Source organism: Scyliorhinus torazame, chromosome 8, assembly GCF_047496885.1.
Source record: "Scyliorhinus torazame isolate Kashiwa2021f chromosome 8, sScyTor2.1, whole genome shotgun sequence".
Classification (NCBI taxonomy): Eukaryota; Metazoa; Chordata; class Chondrichthyes; order Carcharhiniformes; family Scyliorhinidae; genus Scyliorhinus; species Scyliorhinus torazame.
In genome coordinates, this window is record NC_092714.1 from 234,631,616 (window position 1) to 234,649,994 (window position 18,379).

General features: G+C 49.1%; 1 long non-coding RNA gene across 1 annotated transcript in view; it reads right to left on the minus strand.

Annotated features, from left to right (window-relative positions):
- The window catches only part of LOC140428830 (uncharacterized), a 49,341-nt gene extending 35,182 nt beyond the window's left edge, over positions 1–14,159 (minus strand). The window contains exon 1 of the long non-coding RNA XR_011948913.1: positions 14,048–14,159. This is a non-coding gene — a long non-coding RNA (uncharacterized lncRNA). The remainder of the gene's footprint in view (positions 1–14,047) is intronic.
- Positions 14,160–18,379: the final 4,220 nt, after the last annotated feature.

Here is an 18,379-nt window from a genome sequence, read left to right on the forward strand (position 1 = left end):
CAGTGGGGTTGTAGGTTCAGAGTGATAGTTCACAGAAGCAGACTCTACAGGTGGCTCAGAGAAAGGGAGGCATCAGGGTGTACATGGTGATGCTAATGGGTGTGATTCCTCAAAGTGGGAGGATGGTCTTTTCCAGTGGATGACGTTCATAGAGTTTTTACAGCATGGAAAGATACCCTTCAGCCAAACGTATCTTCACCCGCAGTCAAGCACCTATTATTGTGTTATGCTTCTTTGTGTAGCATAAGCTGCTGCCTTGATGTATACTCTGACAAAGGAAGGTTCAGACTTGGTGATAGGTTTAACACATTTATTGAACAGTTAACAATTCTCCTACTTGAGTTCGACTCTCCTGCTGATCTTACTATAATAACTCAATCTAACTAACCAGTCAGCTCTAATCCATGCGGTGGGTGTGATGCTTCCTGATCTGCCCCTGTCTCTCTGAGTGACGTCTGTGGAAATGAGAAAGAGCATGTGTGCTCTGTCCTTTTATATGGGTAGCCTCGTTGTGGTAGTGTCACCTCTGGTGTCTTGACTGCCCGTTGGTCGTGTCCTATCTTACTGACCTATTGGTTGAATGTCTGTGTGTCATGATGTCTCTGGTGCTCCCTCTAGTGTTTACTCAGTCCTAGTGTACCTACATTAACCCCTTGTGTCTTTACAGCGAAGCATATCACCACATCCCCCCTTTTTTCATGTTACATATTTCCTGTACAGTGTTAAAAGAAAATTGAACAAAATAGGTAGATAAGTGATAGCATGTACAAATCATGATGACAGTGATGATTATACAATACCAAATAATACGTATGAGTCCAAAGTTCATGAATTATTATGGACGAGTGGCTTTCTTGTTTTGTTGGTGAAGTGGTGATGTTGATGGTGGCATGTCCTTGTGAACGCCGTCAGTGTCCCTGTGCTTAAAGAACCAAGAAGTGTTCAAATCACTTCGTTGTCTGATTTGGACTCTTTTTTTCCCCCGTGCTTGTGGTAGCGATGTGGTATGTAATCTGTGTAGTCCAATCTGGACTGTTTCTTGTGATTGCGATATTGATGCATTATGTCCTCTGCCTTGAAAGCTTGTTTGCTTGTTCGTAGTGGAGCGAACTCATCTGCCTTGAAAGCTGGTTTGCTGGTTTGCAGTGGAGCAAACCTGGATTGGTGAGATTTGCTGTCATGCCATGGTATGGCTGTACTCTTGCCAGTGTTAGGAGCTGTGCTGTTACATTGTCCTGCATTTGCAGAGTTGTACCATGTCGTACCAGTCGTTGTTCTATTGTTGTTGTCATTGTTGTTATTGATGTGCTTGTTGTTGACGTTGTTGCCTCTGGTATGCTTCTTGTTGTTGTCTTTGTTGTTGTTTTCGTAGGTTTTGTTGTTGTGCACAATGACCACCCTCTGTGGATAAGACGAGTCCTTCACAAAGTTACTTGTGTCAGTGTCCTTTGTGGCATCTGCTGTTTCATTGAGCGTGCCGTCTCTGATTCCTCGGCGCTCCCCGTCTGGAGTCATGTTCAGTTCACTTGAATCATTTTTGGCTTGTCGATGCTCCCCGTCTGGAGCCCTTTCTGGGTCACCTGAATCAGCTTTGGTTTCTTGACACTCCCCGTCCGGAGTCATTTCAGGTTCACATGAATCATCTGAGGTGTCTCCCCGTCCGGAGACAAAATGTTCAGGAATGCATTTTCTTGTGGAGAGGCTCGAGTGGATGAGGTTTGAATTAACGTTATGTCACTGGAGTCACTAGTAACCTCACTTTGATGTGCCTCTGTACATACTAGCGGAGAACAGTCAGTCTCGCTGTCATGTTGCACATCTTGTATGGGAATTGTGAAGCCTTCGTCATTTGTCTCACATACAGTGGGAAGACCTTCTGTGTCTTCTTGTCGGTTAATTGAGCTGGGTAGACTGTCAGAGTCTTCTTCTGGTGGCTCAAACAATCTGGGTGAACTGTTGTATAGTCGCTTTGTTGTTCATGTGAACGTGATAGACTGTCATAGTCTTCTTGCTGTCCACTTGTGCATGGCAGACGTGCATTGTCTGCTGCTGGCTGCTCAGATGAGGTTGCTAGACCTTCATGGTCTTCTTCATGCAAGGACTGCGCTCAGGAGTCTTGCATTGCTTCCATTGTGGAGTCTGTCACCAAGCTCGCTGTGGAGGCCTGTATCGCTCTCTCTGTGGAGTCTGGCATCGTTCCCTGTGTGGAGTCGTGCAGTGGTCTCGCTGTGGAGTCGATCTGTGCGCTCTCAACGGAGTCATGCAGTGGTCTCGCTGTGGAGTCTTTCTGTGTTCTCGGTGTGGAGACGTGCAGTGGTCTCGCTGTGGAGCCTGTCATCGCTTTCTGTGCGGAGTCGGGGACTCTTTGTGGTGTGTGGACCACTCTCTGTGTGGAGTCGGGGACTCTTTGTGGTGCATGGCCACTCTCTGTGTGGACTCGGGGACCATTTGTGGTGCGTGGAGCACTGTTCGTGGTGCATGGACCACTGGTGTGGCGTCAGGCCGCTCTCTGTGGACTTGTACCTCTCTCTGTCTCCTGGCATCAGGCCGCTCTCTGTGGGCTTGTACCTCTCTCTCTCTCTTGGCGTCAGGCCGCTCTCTGTGGGCTTGTACCTCTCTCTGTCTCTTGGCGTCAGGCCGCTCTCTGTGGACTTGGACATCTCTCTGTCTCTTGGCGTCAGGCCGCTCTCTGTGGGCTTGTACCGCTCTCTGTCTCTTGGCGTCAGGCCGCTCTCTGTGAGCTTGTACCTCTCTCTGTCTTTTGGCGTCAGGCCGCTCTCTGTGTGCTTGTACCTCTCTCTGTCTCTTAGCGTCAGGCTGCTCTCTGTGTGCTTGTACCTCTCTCTGTCTCTTGGCGTCAGGCCACTCTCTGTGGGCTTGTACCTCTCTCTGTCTCCTGGCGTCAGGCCGCTCTCTGTGGGCTTGTACCTCTCTCTGTCTCTTGGCATCAGGCCGCTCCCTGTGGACTTGGACATCTCTCTGTCTCTTGGCGTCAGGCTGCTCTCTGTGGACTTGGACATCTCTCTGTCTCTTGGCATCAGGCCACTCTCTGTGGGCATGTACCGCTCTCTGTCTCTTGGTGTCAGGCCACTCTCTGTGGGCTTGTACCTCTCTCTGTCTCCTGGCGTCAGGCCGCTCTCTGTGGGCTTGTACCTCTCTCTGTCTCTTGGCATCAGGCCGCTCCCTGTGGACTTGGACATCTCTCTGTCTCTTGGCATCAGGCCACTCTCTGTGGGCATGTACCGCTCTCTGTCTCTTGGTGTCAGGCCGCTTTCTGTGGGCTTGTACTGTTCTCTGTCTCTTGGTGTCAGGCCACAGCAGAATCCTGTACTTCTGGGTTAGGATGTCGTCTGTGCTGGGCTGAGGATCCTCAAATCCGAAGAATTCGTCCATGTCTGTGTCGGACTCTTCACTGTACAACACATCTCTTGAGGTTTGGATTTGGTACTGAAGTCGCCACGTCCAATGATGTAATCATCTTCTGAGTCGTGGTCTTCAAGGACCATATCATCACTTTTTGTGTCGGAGCTGTCATTGTGCTCGCGATGTCCAAAAAAGTAATCAATGTCTGAGTCCTAGTCTTCAAGGACTAAATCATCTCTTTGGGCGGTGCTAACCGCTCGTTGCAGGGTTCTGCGGAGGTTACTTTCAGCTCCTGGTCGAAGTCCAGGCATTGTGCTGTCGTTCCAGGTGAAAGAATTGTGTTTTCCAGCTTAAAATCTTTTTTTCACTCTTTTGGGACATTTTCCCTTTAAGTGGGCGTGGTCCGCGGCCTCTGATGGAAATTGCGCATGCACAGATCGCTGTTCCTTTACTTTGCTCCATTTTCACAACTGCGCATGCATGGTTTCTCGCGCATGCGCAAAACACTGTTTTGCCTGTATGCTTCTTTTGGGGAACTGTGCATGTGCGGCTCCTTTCCCAAGATGGCTGCCAATCAAAACTGCCGTTTTCTGCATTTGCAGGCCTACCTTCGCCTCATGGTGAGTATTGGCGCCTCTTTTACCGTTCTCTCTTGTGTGTTCCTCTCAGTATCCTTGAAACTTGTCCAGGACTGCCTGGAAGTCTCTCTTGTCTTGCCCTTTGGAGTACTTGAAGGTCTCGAAGATTTCTGCTGCTCTGGCACCCGCAATGGTGAGCATAAGCTATGTTTTCTCTGCATCCGCCACGCCATCTAGGTCGGACGCTACCAGGTAGATCTCGAATCTCTGCCTGAACGCACGCCAGTTTGCACTGAGATTGCTGTGGTACCTGAGCTGCTGCGGAACCGGAATTTCAAACATCTTGCCTGGGTGCTGATGCTGGTAGTCACGGATTTGTTGAGTTGAACTGTAGAGATTCAACAAGGACTAACTGTTGTGTTATGCTTCTTCATGTAGCATAAGCTGCTTCCTTGATGTATACTCTGACAAAGGAAGGTTCAGACTTGGAGATAGGTTTGACACATTTATTGGACAGTTAACAATTCTCCTACTTGAGTTCGACTCTCCTGCTGATCTTACTATAGTAACTCAATCTAACTAACCAGTCTGCTCTAATCCATGCGGTGGGTGTGATGCTTCCTTATCTGCCCCTGTCTCTCTGAGTGTCGCCTGTGGAAAAGAGAAAGAGCATGTGTGCCCTGTCCTTTTATATGGGTAGCCACCTTGTAGTGTCACTTCTGGTGTCTTAACTGCCCATTGGTCGTGTCCTATCTTACTGACCTATTGGTTGAATGTCTGTATGTCATGATGTTTCTGGTGCTCCCTCTAGTGTTTACTCGGTCCTAGTGTACCTACATTAAACCTTGTGTCTTTACAGTGATGCATATCACCACACCTATCTACTCTATTCCAGCACTTGGCTGTAGTCTTGTATGGTGTGACATTTCAATTGATCATCTAAATACTTAAATGTTGTGAGGGTTCCTGCCTCTACAACTCTTTCAGGCAGTGAGTTCCAGATTACAACAATCCTCAAGGTTTTTCCACACATCCCCTCTAAACCTCCTGCCCCTTTCCTTAAATCTATGCCCCCAGGTTATTGACCCCTCCGCTAAGGGGAGAAGTTCCTTCCTTTACACCCCTATCTATGCCCCTCATAATTTTATACACCTCAATCTGGTCTGCCCTCAGTTCACAGTGAGCACAAATGGCAAATTGAAGAGAAATCACAATAATTGTGAGGCAACTAGATGCCACAGATGGTCACTTGTATTCTGTTTATAGCGAAGCCCATATTGCAGCAGGTTTGTTCCCGATTCTCGGGTCTCATAACATTGAGATCCCAGCAAGATGTGGAGCTGCTGTTCATTCTGTGCCATTTGCTATTGGCTGCAGTCAGAGACAGGGAGGGAGGTGGAAAAGCTCCCCGGGGCACAGCTGGTGGATATAATAGAATCATAGAATCCCTGCAATGCAGAAGGAGACCATTTGCCCCATTGAGTCTGCACCAATCCTCTTAAAGAGCATTCTACCCAGGCCCCTACCCTTACCCCGCAACCCACCTAAGGCACATATCTTCTCGACACTAAGGGGTAATTTAGCATGGCTAATCCACCTAATCTTTGGAAGAAACTGAAGCACCCAGAGGAAACCCACGCAGACACGAGGAGAACGTGCAAATTCTACACAGTCATCAAGGCCAGAATTAAACCTGGGACCTTGGCGCTGTGAGGCAGCAGTGCTAACCACTGTGTCACCATCCATCAGCCAAGTCACCATCTCCTACCCCCCAGTCTTATCTCACTCTCCCATTCCTGGAAGTATTGTTACATCCCTCAAACCTTAGCTACTGTCGGAGAGAAAACAGCAGCTTCAAGCATGTGTTAAGTTCTCAAATTGTCAAAGTCAATATTAAAGCCTGATGATTGCTAAGTGCCCAGTGTGATCCTTGAGCTTGTGTCGAACTTCACCAAGACAGTGTTGGAGGCTCAGGGTTGCACTTACAGACAGAACAGAGGTGTCCAGCCAAGCATTCACCTGATTTATGTTTGAAGTCCCTGATGTAAAAGAGACTATATTGCGAGCAATGAAACTAGAATTTGCTTTTTATTCTTCATTATACCTATCAAACTGCATTCCAGCACTTCAATGATGGAGGAGGGAAAATGGTTAATGTTCAGTCAAATTATTTCAGGATGTTGAAGAAAAGGGAAGAAAGATGATAGAAAGAGAAGAGAGATAAATATATTGGAATGCCAAAGAAACACAGAGAATTGTGACATTGGGCAGCACGGTAGCATAGTGGTTAGCACAGTTGCTTCGCAGTTCCAGGGTCCCAGGTTCGATTCCCAGCTGGGTCATTGTCTGCACGTTCTCCCCGTGTGTGCGTGGGTTTCCTCCGGGTGCTCCGGTTTCCTCCCACAGTCCAAAGATGTGCGGGTTAGGTGGATTGGCTGTTCTAAATTGCCCTTAGTGTCCAAAAAATGTTAAGTGGGGGTTACTGGGTTACGGAGATAGGGTAGATACGTGGGCTTCAGTCGGGTGCTCTTTGTAAGGGCCGGTGCAGACTCGATGGGCCGAATGGCCTCCTTCTGCACTGTAAATTCTAAAAAATTAATCAGAATAGAGAAAAATGTGACAAAAAGCTGCAGAGCGAGAGAAATGGAAGGATGGGGGGAGAAGAGTAAAAATGAAACTGCAGACATAAAGGAGAGGGGGAGAGGTAAAAGCATTGGGCCTGAAATTCATTGCAATGCTGATATTGATATTGGATGCAATTAGTTTGACAGTTGTACTTTCCAAACCGTCAGTGATGAATATGTTGACGAATCTGCTAGAACAATAATTAGAATACACTGTATCAGGCAGAGCAGTAGACCAGGAGCATTGCAGCAAATAGCCAAAGTAAAATCCCACTGTGATCCTACTCGGGACCCAGAAATAGTTAAAATGGTATTTGAAACAGAGAAATTAGGAGCAGGAGGATGTCATTCAGCCCTTCGAGACTGCGCATGATCATGGCTGGTCATCCAACTCAATTCCCGCTTTCCTTCGATATCCTTTGATCCCTTTAACCTCAAGAACTTTATCTAACTCCTTCTTGAAAACATACAGGGCGAGACATTCTAGCTGTTCACACAGGCGGACTCTTCTGGTCCCTGCACCGATGTACCAGCACTGCGAGTTTTCTGGTGACATGGGGTGGATTCAATGGAAAATCCCATTGACGGTGGCGGACCCAAAAGACCCTGCCACCGGCCAACGGCCATCCCTAGCATCCCTAGCAGTTTGGGAGACTATATACAACCCCCGCTAACGTTTTCTGCCCCTTGGTGTTTCTCAGCTCTCCTGAAGATTGAACTGCCAGGCAGAAACAAATAAAAATGTCAAATATAGACAGCTGATTTTAAAAAAAAATCATTTATGAGATGTGTGATTCGCTGGTTAGGTCAGCATTTATTGCCCTAGTTGCCCTTCAGAAGGTGGTGGTGAGCTGTTTTCTTTAACTGCTGGTGTAGGTAGACTCACAGTGCTGTTAGGGAGGGAGTTCCAGGATTTTGACCAGTGACAGTGAAAGAGCGGTGATATATTTCCAAGTCAGTGTGAGTGACTTGGAGGAGAACCTCCAGGTGGTGGAGTTCCCAGGCATCTGTTGCTCTTGTCCGTATAGATGTTAGTGGTCGTGGGTTTGGAAGGTGCTGCCTAAGGAATCTTGGTGAGTCACTGCAGTGCATCTTGTAGATGATACACACGGCTGCCACTGTTCGTCGGTGTGGAGGGAGTGAATGTTTGTGGAAGGGGGAGTAATCAAGCAGGCTGCTTTGTCCTGGATGGTGTCAAGCTTCTTGACTGGTGTTGGAGCTGCACTCATCCAGGCAAGTGCAGTGTATTCCATTACACTCCTGACTTGTGCCTTGTAGATGGTGGACTGGCTTTGAGGGATCAGGAGGTGAGTTACTTGCTGTAGGATTCCGAGCATTTGATCTGTTCTGGTAGCCACACTATTTATATGACCATTCCAGTTCAATTTCTGGTGAATGGTAACCCCCAGGATGTTGATTGTGGGGGATTCAGCGATGGTAATGCCATTGAATATCAAGGACCGGTGGTTAGATCCCCTCTTGCAGGAGATGGTCATTGCCTCGCACTTGTGTGGCGTGAATGTAACTTGGCACATGTCAGCTCAAGCCTGGATATTGTCCTGCTGCATTTCGACATGGACTGCTTCATTACCTGAGGAGTCATGAATGATGCTGAACATTGTGCAGTCATCTGCGAACATCCCCACTTCTGACCTTATGATGGAAGGATGGTCATCGATGAAGCAACTAAAGATGGTTGGGTCTAGGACACTACACTGTGGACAGCTCACATTGCCGGGTAGATGCGAGTGTTGTAGCTATACTGGGACAGCTTGGCTAGGGGTGCGGCAGGTTCTGGAACACAAGGCTTCAGTGCTATTGCCAGAACATTGTCAGGGCCCATAGCCTTTGCAGTATCCCGTGCCTTCAGTCACTTCAGAAAATTCCCTGGAGTGAATTGTACTGTCTGAAGACTGACATCTGTGATGCTGGGGACCTCCAGAGGAGACCGAGATGGATCATCCACTCGGCACTTCTGGCTGAAGATTGTTGCGAATGCTTCTGCCTCGTCTTTTGCACATATGTGCTGGGCTCCTCCATCATTGAGGATGGGGATATTTGTGGAGCCTCCTCCTACAGTGAGTTGTTTAATTGTCCACCACCATTCACTTAGCTCTGTCAATACTCATTGCTTATGCTGTTGTTATAACACTATTGGAGTTTCCAGAATCAGACCCACAGTTTCCATGACCTCCCCAGAATTCGCTTACCACAAATTCAGCACTTGCGATGAGGATTCAGTCAGCTGCCATTAATTGCTGCGCACGCAGTCCACCTCATCTAGGTTTTGGGAGGCTCACTACTAACCGCCAAAATGCTGCATATCGGAAACCTGGAACCTTTTAACATAGTACAGCCGATTGGGGGTAATACGTAGAACACATATTTTGTTTCTAACAAATGAGATTACCGGTGATGAGAGACTAACTGTGGTGTTGCTAACAGCTTGCACAGGGCCTACCTACAATGTGAGACAGAGCCTGACTCACTCGGACTCCCCAGAGACCCGGTCATTTGCCGCCCTGGTGGCCCTAGTGGGGGAGGATTTCGACCCGAAACCACTGCTCATCATGCGCCACTTCCATTTCCACACAGCTGCTCAGGCCCAGGCTGAGTCAGTGAGTGACTTCCTGGACCGCCTCTGAAAACAGGCTGAGACTTGCGAATTCGGAGCAACGTTAAATGAGACACTCGGGGACCGCTTGGTGTGTGAATTCCGCGATGCGGCCATGCAATGGAAATTACTAGCGGAGGCCCACCTAGATCTGCAACTCGCAGTGGAGATAGCCATAACCAGAGAAAATGTCGAGCAAGGAGTCCAGGAACTCCAGGAACTGACAGTCCTCAATCTGAGACTCCAAAGCGATCGCCAATCACACTCAGCTAGAACTGAGGAGGCCGGCCCTCGGCAGTGGGACACCTACCGGCTGCCATAATAGATGCCAGGAGCGGCAGGAACACCGCTGAACATTCTTCCCCTGGCCGTGAAGAACAGGAAAATGACTGCCAACCAGCAGGGGCTGAAGCAGTCCGCAAAGACCGGGGGAACAGGAGGCTTTGTGAGGATCTACCTGCCTGCCAACCCACCTGGAGCAACTGCCCCATGGGACAGAGCATACTATGTGGAAGATGCGACAGCATCTACCAGCAATTACACTACATGGCGGCACCAAGACTGGCGCCCATTCAGATCACTCTGAAAATTCATGGACACCCAATCTGCATGGAGCTCGACATGGGGCAGCAGAGTCTATAGTCAGTCACTGTACGTTCAACCGCATCCAGTCTGGCCTTCAATCACTGAACCTGTTCGACGACAACACAAAGCTGGCCTCTTATACGGGGGAAGCACTGGCAATAACGGGCACTTCGAATGTTCCGATCGAGAATAGTCAACAATCTGCAAAGCTTCCTCTGGTGGGGGTCCATTTGAGCGGTGCGAACTTGTTGGGGGGTGACTGGTTACATCACCTGCAGTTAGATTGGCTGCAAGTATGCTGCATGCACACATATGAACCTGAAGGGGTTAAGACAAGATTTCCGTCGGTATTCCAGGATGCTTGGGCACCATCAAAGGGGCTGTGGCCCGAGTAAGCGTGGCCTCGATAGCTTAGCCATGCTACTTCCGTGCCCGACCTGTTCCGTCCGCCTTCCGACCCAAGGTAGGCACGGAATTGGACCAGATAGAGAGATTGAGCCTGTTACGCCTGGAGCAGTTCTCCGACTGGGTGGCACCGGCCATCCCAGTCATGAACTAGATGGATCAGTGTGCTTATGTGGTGACTATAGATGACGGAGGTTGCACATTTACAAAACTCAGCATGAGTCATGCTTACCTCCAGTTGGTCCTCGCCCCTTGAGTCAAGACACTTCGTAACCCTAAACACGCAAAGGGGGCTCTATAGATTACCCACCTGCCCTTTGGGGTTCCTCCACGTGTGTAATATTCCAGCGCGCAGTGAAGAATACCCTGTGAGGTCTACCTCACATGGCACTCTGTCTAGATGACTTCCTAGATGACTTCCTGGCTTGGTAAATTATTATGGCAAGTTCCTCCCGAACGTGGCCCCCACCTTAGCCCCTGCTCCACCTTCTGTTAAACACTGGGAATGGGCTCGAGAACAGCAGGCCGCTTTCGCCGAGGTGAATCAGCAGTTCTCCTCATCAAGACTGCTGACCCACTTTGACCGATCACGACCACTTCTGTTGACCTGCGATCCTTCTTCATATGGTATCGAGGCTGTTTTGGCCCACACCATGGACGACGGATCTGAACGTCCTATCGCCTTCACCTCACAAACGTTGGCCGACGTAGAGAAGCGGTATGCCCAGATCGAGAAGGAGGGTTTGGCCATCGTATTTGGAGTCAGGAAACTTCATCAGTATGTCTCTAGGTGTCGCTTCACCATTCTCATGAACCACAAGCTCCTCCTCAGGCTCGTCAAGAAAGATCGAGCGATCCCCCCCATTGCTTCCAGCAATGGGCATTGCTGCTCTAGCGTCCGCCACATGGTGCAGGATGGGGCTCAGCACCGGGCTTTACAGCAGGACCTGAAGGTCTACACTACAAAGAGGTGGGAGATAAGCATAGGAGCCGGCATGTTCCTTTGGGGGATCCGCATGGTAGTCTCGAACATGGACACAGCCAGGTCCTGATGGACCTCCACAATGGACACTCAGGCTTGTCCAAAATGAAAATCTTAGCTCGTGCTTGGTAGCCTGGCATAAGTGCGGACAGGGCCAGTGGCCTCGCGCTGCCTCAGTGCCAGGCACACCAGATGTTCTCTCCTGTAGCCCCGCTCCACCCGTGAGAATGGCCAGGTCGTCCATGGTCTCGCCTTCATATAGACTTTGCGGGCCACTTTCAGGGCACAGTGTTCCTCGTCCTCATCGATGTCACTCCAAGTGGATGGAGGTCCTCAACATGCAAGTGACGACAGTCCAGGCCGCCATAGAGGAACTCCGGCACATTTTCAGCACGCATAACATAGCTGAGGTGCTGGTATCAGAAAATTATACATCATTTACAAGTGCAGAATCTGGGGCATTTGTGTCCGCCAACGGGGTCCATCACATGAGGACGGGTTGGCCAAGCGGGCAGTGCAAATGTTTCAGCTCAAATGAAGAAGCAGACATCGGGTTCCTGGGAGATCTGCTCAGCCAGGTTCTTATTCTGCTACCGGTCAACCCCTCATGCCACGACAGGCATCACGCCAGCCGAGATGTTGATTGTTACACCGCCTCTGCACCCGTTTGAGACTGGTCGTTCGGAGATTGGCGCGAAAGTCCTCCGCGCTCAGGACCAAACCGAGGCGGACGCAGACCGCTGCAAGCCACTGCACGAATTCGCCCCAGGAGACGCGGTACACATCAGGAATTTCGGCAATGAGGCCACTTGGATCCTGGACGTCATGTTGGTGAAAACAGGTCCAGTTTCCTACCAAATACAGACACAGTACCATGAGTCTAATCATAAGGCCGTGAGACCATAAGACATAGAAACAGAATTAGGCCACTCGGCCCATCGAGTCTGCTCCGCCATTCAATCATGGCTGATTTTTCTCATCCCCATTCTCCTGCCTTCTACCCATAACCCCTGATCCCCTTATTAATAAAGAACCGATCTATCTCTGTCTAAAAGACACTCAGTGATTTGGCCTCCACAGGCTTCTGCGTCAAAGAGTTCCACAGATTCAACACCCTCTGGCTGAAGAAATTTCTCTTCATCTCTGTTTTAAGGGATCATCCCTTTAGTCTGAGATTGTGCCCTCTGGTCCCAGTTTTTCCTACAAGTGGAAACATCCTCTCCGCATCCACTCTATCCAGGCCTCGCAGTATCCTGTAAGTTTCAATAAGATCCCACCTCATCCTTCTGAACTCCAACGAGTACAGACCCAGAGTCCTCAACCGTTCCTCAAACGACAAGCTGTTCATTCCAGGGATCATTCTTGTGAACCTCCTCCGGACCCATTCCAAGGCCAGCACATCTTTCCTTAGATACGCGGCTCAAAACTGCTCACAAAACTCCAAAAGGGGTCTGACCAGAGCCTTATACAGCCTCAGATGTACATCGCTGTTCTTGTATTCTAGCCCTCTTGACATGAATGCTAACATTGCATTTGCCTTCCTAACTGCCGACTGAACCTGCACGTTAACCTTAAGAGAATCGTGAACAAGGACTCCCAAGTCCCTTTGTGCTTCTGATTTCCTAAGCATTTCCCATTTAGAAAATAGCCTATGCCTAAATTCCTCCTTCTAAAGTGTATAACCTCACACCTTTCCACATTGTATTTCATCTGCCACTTCATTGCCCACTCTCCGAGCCCCCTTGCTTCCTCAATATTACCTGTCCCTCTACAGATCTTTGTATCACCTGTAAACTTAGCAACAGTGCCTTCAGTTCCTTCTTCCAGATCATTAATGTATATTGTGAATAGTTGAGGTCCCAGCAAAGACCCCTGAGGCACACCACTAGTCACCGGCTGCCATCCTGAAAAAAAACTCTTTATCCCCATTCTCTGTCTTCTGCCCATCAGCCAATCCTCTATCCATGCCAGGATCTTACCCTTAACACCATGGGCTCTTAAATTATTTAACAATCTCCTATGCGGCACCTTGTCAAAGGTATTCTGGAAATCTAAATAAATCACGTCCATTGGTTCTCCTTTGTCTAACTTCCTTGTTACCTCCTCAAAGAACTCTTAACAGTTTGTCAGACATGAGAAATGACATTTTGATAAATCCGTGCTGACTCAGTCCTATTTTATCACGCACTTCCAAGTACTCCGCAATCTCATCTTTAATAACGGACTCTAAAATCTTACCAATGACCGAAGTCAGGCTAACTGGCCTATAATTTTCCGTCTTCTGCCTCCCTCCCTTCTTAAATGGCGGTGTTACATTAGCCATTTTCCAGTCCTCTGGGACCCTTCCTGCCTCCAGTGATTCCTGAAAGATCACCACCAAAGCCTCCACAATCTCCTCAGCTATCTCTTTTAGAACCCTGGGGTGTAGTCCATCCAGTCCAGGTGACTTATCCACCTTCAGACCTTTCAGTTTCCCCAGAACCTACTCCTAATCGGCACGTGGATCACCTCTGAAGCCATGTCTGAGATACCCCTGCCATACCGACCATTGATTTGGATGTCCCAGCTCCACCATCTTCACCGCTGCCCCTGCAACTCCTGATGCCGCTGCCGCCCCCAGCTCCGCCGGCTGTCGAGAATCCAGAGGTCATTCTTGCGGACACCGCGAGGCCAAACAAAGAACCGCCTGGCTCTGACTCAGAAATCGAGATTGACGTTTAACCACCTCCAGGGGCGCCCATGACAGCTCCCGTGGCCGAACCAGCAATGTCGCCGCTGCCCAGATACGCGTCACGCAAACGCCACTCCCCGGTCCGCTATATGCCTCTTGACGCCGCAAGTTCTGTACCTGAACGCTGTTCACAGGTGAAACGGTTAAAAGGCATGGCACACTTACCCATGGATGTGGACGTTGCTCTAGACTTGCGGGGGGAAGAGTATTATCACCCGAATGGAGATCACGGGATCAGGACCAAACGGTTTCACATGACCTCTCCAGAATATGAACGTCCCCCTTAAGCGGGCGGGGCTTTCCCTTAAGGAGAGCCCAGTTTGTATAAAAACCCCGGTCTTGGTGCAGGTCGGGGAAGGAAACCCTTAGGGAAATGGAGGAGTTTTGGATTTGTATTGTAATAAACCTTGTTCGTTAATTTCTAGAATCGTCTATGTGTTCTGTTTACCGTGGATTCAGCAGCTGTTTGGCACACAAGTGGTCCAAATCCCGTCTGGCTTTATATCTGTCCATTTAAACTCATTAGAAGGAACATTGACCTCCCATCATCCTTGCCTCCCACTCCTCTTCGCACTGAGGTTGCACAAGCAATGAAATCAGAGGCATTTAGTCTTCCGTTACTCAAGCACTCCGTATTCCCAGTGCTGAATCTGGTTTGCTGCTTAGATTTTAATAAGGTGTAATTGAGCATTTTGTGCACACTTTCGAGAAGATTAACAATCCAAGTGACAATCAAATCATATTCAGATGGTGTTTTAAAGCTACAATACTGCGACCCACTCTTGCCGGATACGTATAATTTCTATCACTCTGTACTTTACATTAATGACCATCGGCACTGTCAGAACTGCTCCACTAATAAGGAAAAAGCATGAAATGTGGGCAGTACAATTATGTCTTAATTTAAACCGTAAACCATCATTTCTGCAATTGTGGGAAGCACACTGAGCCCACCAGCCCCCACTTCCACATTGCGCAATCGCAGTTAAGTCAAAATCAAGTTGATTTTAATGAGGACAGAGCAATGATAATGAGCTGTCCATCTTTTCTGTAAGGGTTTCTGTGGAACAGCGTAGAACACTTAGCAAATTATGGCATGACCAAGTGTAATGGCATAAGTCACTGACTATCATTTCCTGGAATTCCAGCAATGTAATAATGGCATGCTTCATAAGTGTGTCATTACTATAGTGCAATCAGCAAATTCAGACCTCATTGGAACAAAGTAATTGAATACACAAAACAGAAAAAACATTTGTTACTTTCCTTAATATAGTATGGTGCACATTGCAATTATTATATGTCCATGGACTCACTTCGATACATTCTCTTGGGTAGTGTAGCGTACTCTCATCAATAACCCAAACATCTTGGGCGAGATTCTCCGGTCCGCCAGCTGCATGTTCCTAGGCGGCGCCCTTCGCCAGCAGCAGGATTCTCCGTTCCTGCCACCTGCCAATGGGAATTCCTATTGTGGCCACTCCATGCCGCCGGAAAACCCACCGGCAGAGAATCCCACCCCTTGCCTTTGGAGGTGTGACCATGCTGACCAAAATCTAATTATATAATAGCAGAGCAATCGGACAATTTTGTGATCAGAAAAAGATATTGTGGGAGTGTAATTGGTAAACACCAGTGCCAGAAAATGGTTGATAGCGAATCAGAGGAAATCCGCCACTGTGTGAAACGGGATTATGATTCACTATTGGCTCAATTTGCACTCCTCCGGGGTGGAATTTTCCCTGTGAAGGTGATATGGGTCCAGGTGTGTGTGGGAAAGTAAATTTCCTAAAAGTGACATTGTGTCGAGATCCTGACCTCATCCTGTCCACGTTCAGGTTTCACCCAGTGAGATTGAGACAAGTGGGAAACACCCTTTAGCTGGTAGGTATGTATTTGCAACTGGATCCTCCACTTCCTGACCCACAGACCACCGCCATCTGTAAGGATAAGCAAAGACACCTCCTCCACGATAGTTCTCAATACCGGGGGCTCTACAAGGCTGCGTACTTAGCCCCCTACTATACTCCCTATACATGCACGACTGTGTGGCACAATTCAGAACCAACTCTATCTACAAGTTTGCTGATGACACAACCGTCGTGGGTTGGATCTCAAACAACGAGTCAGATTACAGGAGAGAGATAGAGAATTTAGCGGCCTAGTGCAACAACAATAATCTCTGCCTCAATGCCAAAAAAACAAAGGAGCCAGTCATCGACTTCAGGAATCAAAGTGTTGTCTTGGTCTTTATCAATGGTGCTGAGGTGGAGATGGTTGATAGCTTCAAATTCCTAGATGCAAACATCACCAACAATTTGTCCTGGTCCACCCACGCTGACGCTACAACTGAAAAAGCAGAACCGCATCTTTACTTCCTCAGGAAATTAAGGAAATTCAGTATGTCCATAACTAATAGATGTACCATAGAAAGCATCCTATCTGGTTGCATTACAGCTTGGTTTGCCAATTACTCGGCCCCAAACAGTAAGAAACTAAAGAGTCATGAACACAGCCCAGTCCATCACGCGAGCCCATCTCCCATCCATTAACTCTGTTTACACCTCCCGCTGCCTTGGGAAAGCGGGCAGCATCATCAAAAATCCCTCTCACCTGAGTTATCCTCTCTTCCAACCTCTTCCATCAGAGGATCCAAAACTTTGAGAACATGCACCAGTACACTCAAAAACAGCTTCTTCCCCGCTGTTACCAGACACCTGAATGATCCTCTTTGGGTCTGAACTGATCTTATGGACTGAACTAATCTTCCTACTCATCTTCTCTATATTTGTAGCATTAAATACCATATACTTCACCCGCTGTCTATGTTTATGTATTTTCATTATGTACCCTCATGTATTTATCATATTGGGCGGGATTCTCCGCGAACCGGCGGGGCGGGTCACTCCGGCGCCGATGAGTGGCGTGAACCACTCCGGCGTCAGGCCGCCCCAAAGGTGCGGAATCCTCCGCACCTTCAGGGGCTAGACGGGCGCCGTACTGACCGGCGCTGCGCCAGCTGGCGCGGATAGCTTCGCGCCATGCCAACCGGCGCCGAAGGGCCTCCGCTGGCCGGCGCGGGAGTGCCAGTGTGTGCTGGCGTCATCCCAGCGCATGTGCAAGGGGGTTCTTCTCCCCACGGCCATGGCGGAGGTTAACAGCGCCGGTACGGAGGGAAAGAGTGCCCCCACGGCACAGGCCCGCCCGCGGAGCGGTGGGCCCCGATCGCGGGCCAGGCCACCGCCGGTAGGGACCTGTTGTGATTTACGCCGGTGGGACCCGCCAAAAACGGGCAGCCACTCGGCCCATCGCGGGTCAGAGAATCGCCGGGGGGGCCGCAGCCAGCGGCCGCCGACCGGCGCGGCGCGATTCATGCCCCCGCCAAAACCCCGGCACCGGAGAATACGGCAGCCAGCGGGGGCGAGATTCACGGCGCCCCCCGACGATTCTCCGACCCGGCGGGGGGTCAGAGAATCCCGCCCATGTTCTAGATTTTCATGTATGGAGCGATCTGTCTGAACTATACACAGAACAATACTTTTCACTGTACCTCGGTACACATGACAATACATCTAAATCCGCCTACTAGTGACACTAATCAAGATTATTGTTATATTATTATAATCTAAATTTATTCAAATAGATCATTAAGAGCAGTGTTAACTCTCAGTCCTGGTTTTAACAGCCAAGGCACTTGTTTACCAACCTGTCAGCAATTTGCTCGGTTCACTGAGGCAAGTGGTTAGTGGAAAAGGTTTCTACAGTGGTACTGACAATATGGGGAGGTGAAGATCAGTTACACTGAAGAACTCCAGCCAGGGGAATGGGATAGGCTGCTATTCAGGCACCTCTTGACAGGTGAAGGTCGACTTGTTGGAAGACACTTTACCTTTTCTGCACTTCACTCACCTTCAGCTGATGCCAGCTTTCACTCTGATAAAGGGCAGCACGGTAGCCTTGTGGATAGCACAATTGCTTCACAGCTCCAGGGTCCCAGGTTCGATTCCAGCTTGGGTCACTGTCTGTGCGGAGTCTGCACATCCTCCTCCGGGTGCTCCGTTTTCCTCCCACAGTCCAAAGATGTGCAGGTTAGGTGGATTGGCCATGATAAATTGCCCTTAGTGTCCAAAATTGCCCTTGGTGTTGGGTGGGGTTGCTGGGTTGTGGGGATAGGGTGGAGGTGTTGACCTTGGGTAGGGTGCTCTTTCCAGGAGCTGGTGCAGACTCAATGGGCCGAATGGCCTCCTTCTGCACTGTAAATTCTATGATAATCTATGAAAGGAGCGGCTTACGCAGTCCACCTTCCAACTCTAGCCCTAGCGGAGAAGCCACACCTTCAGCAAAAGCGGCAGCAGCACTGGGGAACACAAGCGACAATTGCCTTCTTTTCTGCAGCATGTCCAGGGCAGAGGGGATGGAAACTCAGATGCATTTGGAAGGGTGCTAGATCACTCCCCACAAATCAGAGCGTACAGGTAGAGAATCATCCACACACCC